Source organism: Camarhynchus parvulus, chromosome 2, assembly GCF_901933205.1.
Source record: "Camarhynchus parvulus chromosome 2, STF_HiC, whole genome shotgun sequence".
NCBI lineage: Eukaryota > Metazoa > Chordata > Aves > Passeriformes > Thraupidae > Camarhynchus > Camarhynchus parvulus.
In genome coordinates this window covers 45,000,678-45,013,095 of record NC_044572.1, presented here as the reverse complement: position 1 = coordinate 45,013,095, position 12,418 = coordinate 45,000,678, and the positions used below count along the sequence as shown (strand labels likewise).

Genomic DNA, 12,418 nt, shown 5'->3' with positions numbered 1-12,418 from the left:
GTTGTCAAAAATTACTTCAAAGCAGACTGAGCACCTTCTTAATTTCCTGAGGAACAGGACATGGAGAAATACATATTTGCAACAAAACAAGTGAGGTGGGGTGTTCATACATTTAAGCTAAGAAGAAACTAAAGCAGTAGAACATGTTACTTTCAAAACTAGTATGAAAAAGAGTGAAAATTATTAATTTTTAAAATATTTAATTATTTCTGTGAAGTTCTGAAAGCTGTAGAGTTGCAAGAGCATAAGCAGAACCTTTAATGATCCATTTGACTGAGAATTTACTAAGAATAATGAGTTCATAACTTATTAACTGTTTAAGTTGGTTTTTATCTGCTTGTAGAAATTTGTTTGCCAAATGTATTTTCCAAAAAAATGAAAGTTGACAATTGCTTAGATTACAAACCTCAGAATCCATAACAGCAACTCAAAAGGATATGGTTCAGCTATATTTTGTTGTATCATTTTAAAATTAATTATCAGTTAATTGTTTTAAGTGTAAGGTGTTACATTTTTCTCAACGAAATGAAGATACCACCTAGGAGAAGAGGAAGTGCTGTTATATCTGTTGGATATCAGTTAACTTAATCATAATTCACAATCACAGATGACTTCTTGGGTGTTCTTAGTAGAGAAGTTACTTAATTGTGTATCTTTGCAGTTCTAATCAGAAATAATTAAAAAACCTCTGTGGAAGCACAATCAAGGTCTTATAAAAAATATACCCGGTGTTTGAGGATGGGGGATAGTGTTTATTTGCATATCTTCTCAATACAAATATGTGCATCTCAGAACAGGGAGGGGAAGAAAAGTGAAGGGGGGAGAGATTGTGTAACTGTAGCACTGACAATATTGCCATGATTTAAGTGGTGAACTAATGTCTAGTCATGAACAAGTGTAATTATGGTGTTCTGTTTTTCTAAATAGGCAATTGCATCAGAGCCTGTTCGTATTTCCTGCTGGTACACAGATTTTAAACTTGCAGTAGAAGTTAATGGCAATAGCATCAGAACAGTGTCATAAAAAGTTGCCTTGCCAATTACTCATTAACATCTTTTCCGGTTATTAGCCTTTTGAATTGCTTAGAAACACTCAGGATTTATTATATGCTAGAGTAGAAGAATTTTCTTGGTTCACTTGTTTTCCATGATAATTCTTATTTCTTTACTGCCTGGCCTTCACATTCTAGTGGATTTCTTTTCCATAATAAAACTGTATGGGGTTTTTTTCTGTGTGTGCATGAATGAGTTTTTTTTTTTTCTCCTCACATTTTATTGGTCGCTTCCTTTGCATTCAGTTTTCATTAGTTTTTGGGATAAAACAAGCCAGTTTACTTATCTGTACAACTGAAACTTGCTCATCTCATCTATAAAGTCTGTTTCTTTTGGAATCCTAATAAAAAAGAGAAAGACACTAAAAGTTTGAATTTTTCAATGTTTTTATTTCTTTGTTCCCAAGACCATCATCTTGGGCTGTGTAGATTCTTGCGTTTTTCTGAAGAGAAAAACTAACATTTCGGCCAGGAAAACTCTTCCAAAACAACCCCAATGAAAAAATTATTATCTATTTTCTTGAGATTGAAGCAATTAGGTAATCCAAAGATAGATGTATGAAAGAAAATTATGTTATGTGTACATGTACACAGAGAGGTTTTTGATTGTCTAGTGGATGTCAGCAGGTGTTTTTCAGATCAGTTGTCTTTTTGCACTCAGATGGTTGCAGGCACTGAGATGATGCTGTCAACCATTAAAAAGATAGCCAGGGAAAAAGAAAGTCTGTAGTTACAGGCTGGCTGTCATCTTTCAAAGCATGGGGAACAGATCTTGTTTCTCTGTGCAAACCAGTAATCCCTCTGAGAAGATTGCAAGGACCTCTTAAAATGATGTGCACAGGCTGATTCTCGCATTGCACAGAGCTCTATAAAAACAGATGCGCTTGTGGGCATCTAACTGCAGGGAGGCTTGGAAAACACTCATATGCACAACAGCTAGCAAAGCAGTGTGGATGAAGGCAGAGGAGAATAGCTCCTGATAGGTAATAGCAGACTCCTTGAACCATAAAGTACAATGCAACTTCCCCAAGTGGGTTATAGTTCTAGTTATCAGGATTTTGTAAAGTGTGTAGGCAGGAGATTGACAGTATGAGTTCATCTTGGTATTGTCTGCCCTGTTGTCTGATAGAATAGTAATGTTCTTGCAATTTTTAGTGCTTGAGATGCTTTTGGCAATGTAATTTCTGGATTAGAAAGGTAAAAACCAGGTAATTAATGATGTATAGAGAAGTATGTGTTACTTCCCCATTCTCTCTTTCCTCACCTTCTTTGACAGAGGGGAGCTCCACTAAGTTATGGTGGAATTGCAGGTCTACCTCAATCCAGCAAGAATAAGTTTCTTTTACAAAAATTGGTGCCCTTGTCAGGAAGCAGCAAGAGCAGGGCTGCCTTATAGGCAGCTGACAGGATGGGAAGGGCACAATCCTTGTTGGCACGGCCCAGTGCCTTTGTTCCCAAGCAGAGCAAAGGTGCTGGCAGCAACAGTTCAAACTGACTCTCCAGGGGTCGATCATCAGACAAATGCCAGCAATCCAGGAAGCCTGGACAATGAGTCAGTGTCAGCAGGGAGCAGAGCTGGGCACAGGCCTGCTCACAGCAGTGCACAGGGCAGGACCAGGGGCTGGGGTGTATGTGGGGCTCCTGGCAGAAGGTGCTGGCTGGGGACCATGATGAGCCTGGTCATGGCAGTGTAAAGGTACATGGGAGCACTCAGGGTCTAGATAGTGTTTGCTGTTTACTCTGGAGTGAGTCTCAGCAAGAGTTACAAGAGCTATGACACTGGTTAAAGTGGGAGCTCTGGTGTATTGCTCTTCCAGAAAAGGCTTAGATAGCTCTTCCTTACTTTGTGTGTGCTGGATGGTGGTGTTTTCTCTTCGTACTGGTGTGGAAATGGAAAAATGTGCAGATGGATGCACTAAGTATTTACTGAAAACATACCATGGGTTGGTCAGTTTCTTAATAAATATTTAGCATGACATTGCATTTAATGGTATATGATAATTAAACATATACTTAGGAGTATCGTGACTGTTTTGGGTGTTGACACACACCCAAAATTCTTCAATAGAATAGAATAGAATATGAGGGTGCCTCAGGAGGAAATCTATTCTGACTGCTACTAAAGGCAGGTCTTTTAGAGTAAATGCTCCTGGCATTGTTTACTTGACTTCTAGTCTCCCTGTGCCCCTATTTGACCGTCCTCAAGGTAAAAAAGGTTCTACCTTGAATTGGGTTTTTTTGTGTTAAAACTTCTCAGCTGCATTTTGGCCTAAATTTAAAGCTCTAATTTAATTTGTAACATTTTTGCAGTTGTTGTTGGCTGTTGGTATCCATTTTTCGAACTGCGTGCAAACTTGATATGTTTGTGAGCATGAGGGGCCGCAGCACAGAATGCAAGTCAAGATAGTGTCAAAAGGTGCCCTGGAAGTTCCTGTAATCATCTTTACCAGTATGTCTTAGGTGTGAACTGTGATGCTGCTTGCTATTGCAGTCCTGGATTTCTGTTTCTTGAGAAAAATCTGCCAGCAGCAAAGGCAAAAAAATAAAGTGGTACTAAATTGTAGTCCAAGATCAAGTTAGGGGGATATGTAAGGCTTGCAAGCTAAAAATTATCTGTGAAGTAGAACATCAAAAATGTACATTCCTCTGTGCACTAATGCTTTCTCCATACTCCAGTTGGAACTAGTTCTCTATTCCCCACCCTAGCCCACTTAGTTTTCAATAAATGTCCCTGCTTCTAGAGGTGAAGCTTTTTGTCACTAAGAGAGCATGCCCCTTGTATTACTAATAAATAGGATATTTTGGGATCATTTGTGCCAGGCATATCTTCTAAACATATTCGTATTGAGCTGTTCTTTACATGCAGCAAAATCTTGTTGATATCAAAACAAACTGAAGTTTTGAAAGCTTATATGTATAATACTCAAGGTAACTAATAGAGATTGTTCCCTTTCCCTTAACAGATGTGTGCAATAGTACCAATCTTCCTGAAGTTGAAATCATCAGTCTCCTGGAAGAGCAGCTGCCTCATTATAAGTTAAGAGCAGATACAATCTATGGTTATGACCACGACGACTGGCTTCACACACCTCTCATTTCCCCTGATGCGAATATTGACTTAACAACTGAGCAAATAGAAGAGACCTTGAAATACTTCCGTAAGTAAAAAACTCAGAAATTGTACTGAGAAACAAATAAAATAGTGCTGTTTTTGTTACCTTCTTTGAAGTATCTGTGCAATTCTTTGAAAACTGTGGAGAGCAAGAGAACTGTTTGTGATTTACTGCTTTGGTCTCCAAGATTGTGGTAGACAGAAAACGAAGGGAATATTTCATCAAGAACAGCCATTGCATTTGTAGTTTGTTCATGCACCTTTCCACATTATCAAATACTGGAGAAACTGAAATACCTCTTTTTGCTTGTGATCTGTCAAAGAGACTGAAGTTTCTGTATCTATGCAGTTTAGAAAGCTTAGACCTCTTTCCATATCCACTTTTTTTGGCTGTGTTCTCTGACACATTGCACTGTTGTCTGGTGGCGCTATGTGCCAGCATCACAGAATGACATGAAATCATTTTGCTGCAGCTTAAGCTTCTAGAAAAGCCTTGTGAAGAACCAAACTCTGACCATTTGGTTGAGATGGTTTGTCCCTTCATTCTTTCTTCTATTCGTATTCATACCATCAGACAAAAAAGATTTGTGCCTAGAGGGAACATGAGTACAGTTGTGACCTTTGTTGTTATTCATTCCTTTGTTTGAGCCTGTAGTTACTTTATCATGGTGAATGGATTCATGTCTCTGGTTTCTTCCACTGTGGATATTGACTTAGATGTGCAATTAGAGAAGACTTCTGTGATTCATCTCCATGACTGCTATGGTAAAGCAGTAGCAGTGGATTTACATGGGTTACAGTAGTAGGTAGGTTAGGTAGACCTAATGAGGAACTGTAGAGCTTCAGGAGAGATGAGTTACAAGGCTCAGCACAAACCTGGGCTTCATTGCATTTTGAAGCAATTGAACAATCTCTTTGTAAGGAGCATAGCTGGTAAAGAAAAGCATGAATAATATGAAGAACTGAGTTTCTGATGTTCATGCTTCAATTAAGGCTCAAAGTATTTTAGTAAAAAAAAACTTACATATGCTTTCCACCTACCCCAAACCACACAAAAACAGTGGGAAGGGTGGGGAGACAAGCTGAAGCTGATCTGTGAAATCAAGTGTACTACTATTGGTTTTGTAGCAGCCTATTAGTGCTGTTACAGTGATGGCAGAAGCTGGCTTAAATAAGTATTTTGAAATGTAAGGTTTCCAAGGTCTTTAGTAACCTGATTGGGCCTGTCTCACAATTGTAAAATTGTCTCTGTGGGTGGACTGTTGCAATAACCATGGGAAAATGTTTTGCTAGTGGGACAAGGAATTCAAAAATCCCCATAGCAGCATCGTTCTACCAACTGAGATGATGGTAGGTGTGTGACTGCTGGGGATGGATACAAAATACAACCTGTGTGGAGGATGAATTGAGAGCAGCCCTGAGGAAAATGACTTGGAAATGTTGCTGACAGCTCAAGCTGATCCAGAAATGTACACTTGTAGCCAAGAGAGCCAAATGTATCCTGGGCTGCATCGAAAGAAACATAGTCAACAGGTCCAGGGAGGTCAAGGTCAAGGGTGGTGATTCTTCCCATCTACTCTGTGCTTATGAGACTCCCACCTGGAATATGTGTCCAGCTCTGGGGCCTCCAATGTAAGAAGGACATGGACCTGTTGGAGCTCATTCAGAGGGACACGAAAATGATCAGAGGGCTGGAGCACCTCTGCTCTGAAGACAGGCCAAGAGGGTTGGAGCTGTTCAGCTTGGAGAAGAGAAGGCTTTGGGGAGACTTCAGAGCACCTTTCAGTACCTAAAGGGGGATACAGAAAAGCAAGAGAGGGACTTTTAAGCAGGCCCTGTAGTGACAGGACAAGGGATGATGACTTTAAACTGATACAGTGTCAGTTTAAATTAGTTATGTGGAAGAAATTCTTTACTGTGAGGATGGTGAAGCACTGGAGCAGCTTGCCCAAAGAAATTGTGGATGTCCCATCCCTAGAAATTGTCAAGGTGAGGTTAAATGAGGCTTTGAGCAACTCAGTCTAGTTGAAGATGCCCTGCCTATGGCCGGGTGTTTGGAACTAGGTGACTTCTAAAGGTCACTTCCAACCCAAACCCTTCTATTACTCTCTGAAAAGGAAGCTGTGAACAACAGAGAATTTGGATAGCATAGCTGCCTGAAACTGTGAATATTTAACAATTTTATCTAGCTTTTAGCTTTCAAGCTAATGAAATAGCATAATGTCTGCAACCTCACCATGTTGCTGTGGTTGTAGATTTCTTCCAATCAACTGGCTTGAATAAAAAAAAAACCTGACTATAATTCCTGTATATTTTCTGCTTTTATTAGGAAATAACTGCTTAAAATAGAGGAAGCAAGCAAAAAAATTTTCGATAAACAAACGTTTATTTCTTACTGCTTACAGACAGACACTTGCATACAGATAGTAGTTCAAGAAGTTTAAGCAAATTTGGGTCTAGCCTTAGACTGATATCATGGCAACTGACATCTGACTTTACCCTTGTTCAGTTACTCTGAACAAGTCACAGACTCCATCTATACATGAGAGTGCAAGAACATAATAAATTTGCATGTTTCAAAATTATTGCATTGATTGCAAACATTGGTTTATGGCACAATGAACTATGAAAGTAAAAAAACTGTTTTAAGTAAGTTGACAGAAAGGTTCTGTGAATTATGCCACCACCACTTTGGAAAGTGTTCCAGGGTGTGACTGCTTGCACAATTTTCAGTGCTGCAATTAAGCTAGTCCTCTTTTACCTGTTTAGTTTGTTTCAAAAACCTTGATGAGGGTGTTCGCAACTATAGCTTGTCTCTTTGAAAGTTTGATTTTTCAATGACTTATGGAAATTTCCTTGCAGTTGTTTGCATGTTGAGATTGATGGTGATTTATAACCTGTTGGTGGAAATGTGATGAGTTTCACACTGTGTTGATCCATATAGCAGAAGAATCAGCAATGACCCTTAGGCATACTGTTGTGGCTTTTTAGAGCAGATTTTTCTGCCTTCCTGTGGCTTTTTTGAGATCCTCAGTCCAATTCACAACCACAAAGGCTCAGAAATCAGTAAGAATCTTCTGGGCCATGTAACACAAGAGGGTGGACATAAGACTACTTAGCTCTCATTTTTAATTAATTTTTGAAGATACTGGTAGAAAAATGAACAGTCAAATATCCAAGCATTTTAATTTATTCAGTGCTTTTTGTGGAGATTTAAGCTATACCAAGAGAATTAATTCTTAAAATTTAGTTTGCCATTGGGTAAGAAGGCAATTGGGAGGAACTGAATAGTATTAGGCCTGCAACTGTTCTTTTACATTCTGGAACTCCAAAGCACATCTTTGTTATTGTTTCCTTCAGATGGAAGGCTGAGCCAGTTTTTGCCAAATGAATTAAATAAAACTGATCTTATCCTAAAGCATAATCACATAAATTCAGTGTCATATGACCAGTCTGGTTGAGGCAGAGTGTCTTTTAAGTGAGCCTAAATGAAAGTATGATACAGCAAAATGACATTCCATCTCCCCACCCCCAGATTAGGGGCAGTCAAGCTCACTTTTAGCTGAGGGCTGTGGGGAGGTCTGTGTGAGAGCCAGGCCTAGAGCACAGCTCTCTGTGAGCACAGCTACCAGAAGCAGTGAGCAGGCACAGCAGTCTGAGCTTTTCCTTGGCAACTTAGGGAGGCTTAGGGCCCATCTGGGAACTCTCTGAGAAGCAGGGTGCCTGCTGCTGTGTGTAAGGTGAAGGTAAGGTGAGCCACAGGCATGTGGGCCTCAGGAAGTCCTAGTGGCTTCTGAGAAGCTGTCAGCTGCTCTTGACCCAAGGGTATCCCTCTCCTCCTTTGGAGCTGCTGCTCATTAGGGATGGCCAGGTACAGCCAACAGATGTAGTAGTTTCTCTGGAATGGTGCAAAGAAGGGATCTTCATCTGAGTTCAGAATAACCTAAGTCTTCAGATGTGGTGGCAGTGTGCCACAGGGTGCATTCTCCAGGTTTTGGAGTACCTGTCTCTCAGAGCAGAGACTTTAGCCCAGACAGAGCTTCAGATTGGGAAAGCAGCCCTGCAAAGTCAGGTTGCTGGAAGTGCCCAGAGCTGCTCCCTATCCTGAGTTAAAGAGAGATGGCCTCCTTTCATGCAGGAGGTGTGCTGCTGTGGAAAAGCTGTCACCAGGTGGAGAAGTTGAGAGGAAGTCAGCAGGCTGTGCAGCATCAGGGAGGGTGAGACATAGGCAGTATCCAGGAGTGGCTGAGACACCAAAGGATTGTGCTCCCATTCAGAGAGACCTTGAGAGTCTGGAGCCATGAGTCAAGAGCAGCCTTGTGCTGTTCAGCAGAGGGAAGTGCAGAGTCCTGCAGCTGGGAGGAACAACCCCATGCACCAGTAGATGCTGGGGTCCAGCTGTTGGAATGCAGCCTTGCAGAAAAGGACCTGGGGCATCCTGGTGGACACCAAGGTGGACATGAGCCAGGAGTATGCCTCTGCTGAAAAGCAGACTGATGGCATCCTGAGCTGTATTAGGAAGAGTGGTGCCAGCAATTTGAGGGAGTTGTACTTGACGCTGATCAGGCCATGCCTGGAGTGCTTGGTCTCATTCTGGGCTCCCTTATTCTATATTCCTTCACTGTAATGCATTCCTTTCCTCTCCCAGGAAGCTGTAATCACGTCTCTCAGTGGGTTTTTTGCCTTGTTAGAAAAATAGGTCATAACCATGCAGCTATAATATTTTTGTCTAGCCAATTGAGCATAGTATTAAGCTCAAGTTCATTTTACAAATGTTTTTGCTGTCTCCATGAAAAATATTACAAAAAAAGGAGGAGATAGTAGTGTACATTATTTCCAGCTGGTGAACAGTTTGCAAATTTTATTTCTTTAAAGCTTTATTCTCAATTTTCTGAATTGTTGATAGGAGTGTATTCTCTTAAATGTCTGACTCTTGCTATTATGGTCTTACAGTGTTTAAGTGTGCTCAGTGATATCTTAATTGAACTACACAGCTGGTTTTGCAGGAAGGTTGCTGAAGACATCAATTTTGATTTGATACAAATGCAAAAATAGTGCTCTTCAGTAATTATCTGGGGGAAGGGAGAAATAATCCTTTCATGTGGTAAATAGCTTTTCGTCATTAAGTACTTTAATTTCATCTGACTGTCCCTGTCTCATGTTAAATAATTTTGTTTCAGTGGGAGAGCAGTATGACCCTCTGCTGCATTAGAAGAGTCTTTTCCTTGTATCAGGTGAGGTTAGTGTGCCCTTAGGGTGTGAAGCCATGAGCTCTGTCCCATCTGGAGGAAACACTTGTACGATTTTGAAGCCCTGGATTGTCATCCTGGTTTGATGAAGAAGAGTCAGTCAAATCTGAAGCACCCATTTTTCTAAATATCAATTCTGAAAGCTGCTGGTAATAATGCCCTTAGTGCTTTAGATTTTGCTGTGGGTTCTACTCTTTCCACGTAAAGCAAGACTTCTTGCTAAGTAAAAGACTACACTGGAAGGGATCACTGTCCTAAGTTGCAGAGTTGTTTGTCCTTAATAAATGTATAGTCACAGGATGACATCTATTCAATGTTCTTTTAGAAGGTGAAAACACCAGTAACTCTTCACTTCAGTAAATTATTCCAGTTTAGGAATAATTGTAACAGCCCCTCCTTAAAAATCAGTGGGGCTTTAAAATATTTTTTTTCAGTTTGCAAAGTATGTGTTGTGACAAACCTTGACTGTGATTAATATGCATTATATAGTGGTGGCCTGTATAGCTACTGCTCTGATAAAAAAGGACTCCAGACGATGTTAATGGGATGGGCAACTTTATCCTGAGTGGTGGTGACTGTACTGGTGACTGTGGAAGATGATGATGTGATATGGTGTTTAATTATCTGAACCATCCTGAGCCTGTAGCCAAGAGAAGAAATGTGACCCAGAGGTAATCAAATGGGAGGTAATCCATTGCAGCTTTCTCGGAAATACTGCATCCAACTCCAGTGTTCAGTTTCAAAAAACGTCCTTACAGAACTGTAAAAGGTTTGGAGAAAAAAGGTGAGAATGACTAAGCATGCAAACACAGGATTTATAGTGGCATGCTATGTAATGACATTCTTTTAAGACTTTGTCAGCAGAGATGACTTGCTGCTCCTTTGCACCTCAGCAGCACAGTGCACTACAATCTTGACTGGGCTGCTGGGGTAGATGAAAGTACATTTGTCAAAAATTCTCTTGAAACAAAGGGAAGGGTTTGTGTGGTTTTTACAACCTGGGTAATTTAGGCACATCAGTTTAATGTTGACCTACAGCATGGATTTATTTCAGCAAAAATGAAGGAGAGGGCTCTTGAGCTTTTCAAGCCATCTTTTCTTGCTAGTGAAATCCCTTTGTAACCACAAAGTTAAGGAATACTTAGTCTAGCTGTTCACAGTTGGCTGCCGGAATTTTTTATCAATCTGTATGCTTTACCCTGTGGAGAACAGATAAAGGGAGGGGTTTGTTTAGTTAGAAGTAAACATTAAAAAATAGAACACAATTTAGCAGCTGAAAGGGAATGTTAAACAAACGTGAATAACTGTATTTAGATTTGGAATAGGAAAGTGCAGCTTCCTTATAGTTGCAGGCTTATTACCCTAAATCTTTTTTCAGTACCATTGTACATGAACTTTTAGGTGAGTAACACAGTAATACCCCAACCAAATGTAGTGTTGCAATATGGAGATTGGAATACATAGAGGTTCAAAGTTTGTAGAGTCAGTCCACCTGGAAAATGCACTGTTCTAATAAGTTTACTATAAAATGAATCTGATTCACCCCTGTAGGAAGGAAAAGTAGGGCTGCAAAGGTTGAAAGTAGGTTCTGTAAGTGTGCAGCTGCTTTGTCAGCTTGGTCACAAATTCCCATTCAACTCGACAACCCTTCCAGCTTTATAGAGTACAATTCCTCATGTAATTGAAAGGATGCTTGGGAGTGGATATCTGGATATATAGTATTCCATTTGCCCAGGGTTTCTGTCTTCATGCTGAGGAGATAATACACTTATTCCATATTTTCAAGTCTCTTGAGGAGTTCTAAAATCGTTTGGGCACATAAGTGATTTTCTCCACAGAAAAGTAATGCCTTTCTGGATTACACCAGTATGCCTCCAATCAGATCTGTAAAAAAATATCAATAAAACAAACAAACAAAAAAGCCCTAAGCCCCTACCTTGAACTATTTTTATCCTGTCTCATTGAAAGAGAGTGTGTGTGCTGTGGGAAGGACAGAGAGAAGAAAATTCTAGCATGTTGAAAATTTCTTTTGTTTAAAATGTCAGCAAGTAAAAAAGGAGATTGTCCCTACAGCAATTTAAGGTGGTAGCCAGTGTTAATTCTTTCTATTTTAAATGCTTATTTAATAACATTAACCAGACTGAAATTACCTTTTGGACAAAAATAATACAAGTGGAACAAATAGATTTTATGCAGAGCAATTGAGTTGATGTTGCCATAGGAACCTTTCTTTTTCTCTGGCAGTATTTTAACAGTGTAGCCTTAATTGCATTTAATAGCATGTATAGCTTTTTCCTTGTGTGTATGCATAACTGAAAGTCTGCAAGACTCAAAGCTACTGCAGTGATAATTTCTTATACCAGGAAAGTTGAATACTGATATGGTCAAGAAACCAAAGCATCTTCCTCTGCATAGCTTGACTAGGCCTTACCTATTTCTGTTACAGTAAAGCAAAGTGGTACCAGTTGGGGAGTAGAATAAGTGATAACAATCTAGAAGAGACATGAGTGAGAGTGAGCTTAATAGATACCTGCAAAATCACGAGTGATTGAAAAGGAGAGATGGACTGAGCATTCAGATTTCCACAGCTAGAAGCATCAAATTAGGTTACTAAAAGTGAGTTACAAAGAAAAAGGTGAGGGGTTTGTATATCATGAGCAGTAGATGTGTGGAACTCCTTGCAAGAGAATGTTGGAGATGCTAAAAATATATATGGGCTCAAGAACAGAGAGGATAAGGCGTTCAAGAATTGCTAAAAGTAGCTGTATCTGTCTCAGGCTGTCTCTGAAGATGAAGAAATTAGAGGTTGAGGGGGCAGTTGTGGGAAATGTTGGACAGTTCTCTATTGCCTGCTCATGGCTATTCTTGTGGATGGAGTCTTTGGCTAGACTGACACCAAAGCTTCCCTGGTCAGACCCAATATGGCCTCCTACCTTAATCTACTGGGATAGATTAAGTCACAATCTATCCCAGTGCTTCTACTGTTGTTTGCAAAGAATTAGCATT

The 12,418-nt window shown here is 40.0% G+C and overlaps 1 protein-coding gene across 3 annotated transcripts in view; it reads left to right on the top strand.

The window, feature by feature from the left end:
* TRAK1 (trafficking kinesin protein 1) overlaps nucleotides 1-12,418 on the top strand; it is a 117,099-nt gene that overhangs the window by 47,518 nt on the left and 57,163 nt on the right. For all 3 annotated transcript variants that reach the window (XM_030944051.1, XM_030944052.1, XM_030944049.1), the window contains one exon: nucleotides 4,015-4,209. The gene's annotated coding sequence lies outside the window, so the exon portion shown is untranslated. Of the gene's footprint in view, nucleotides 1-4,014; nucleotides 4,210-12,418 lie in introns of those variants that run through there.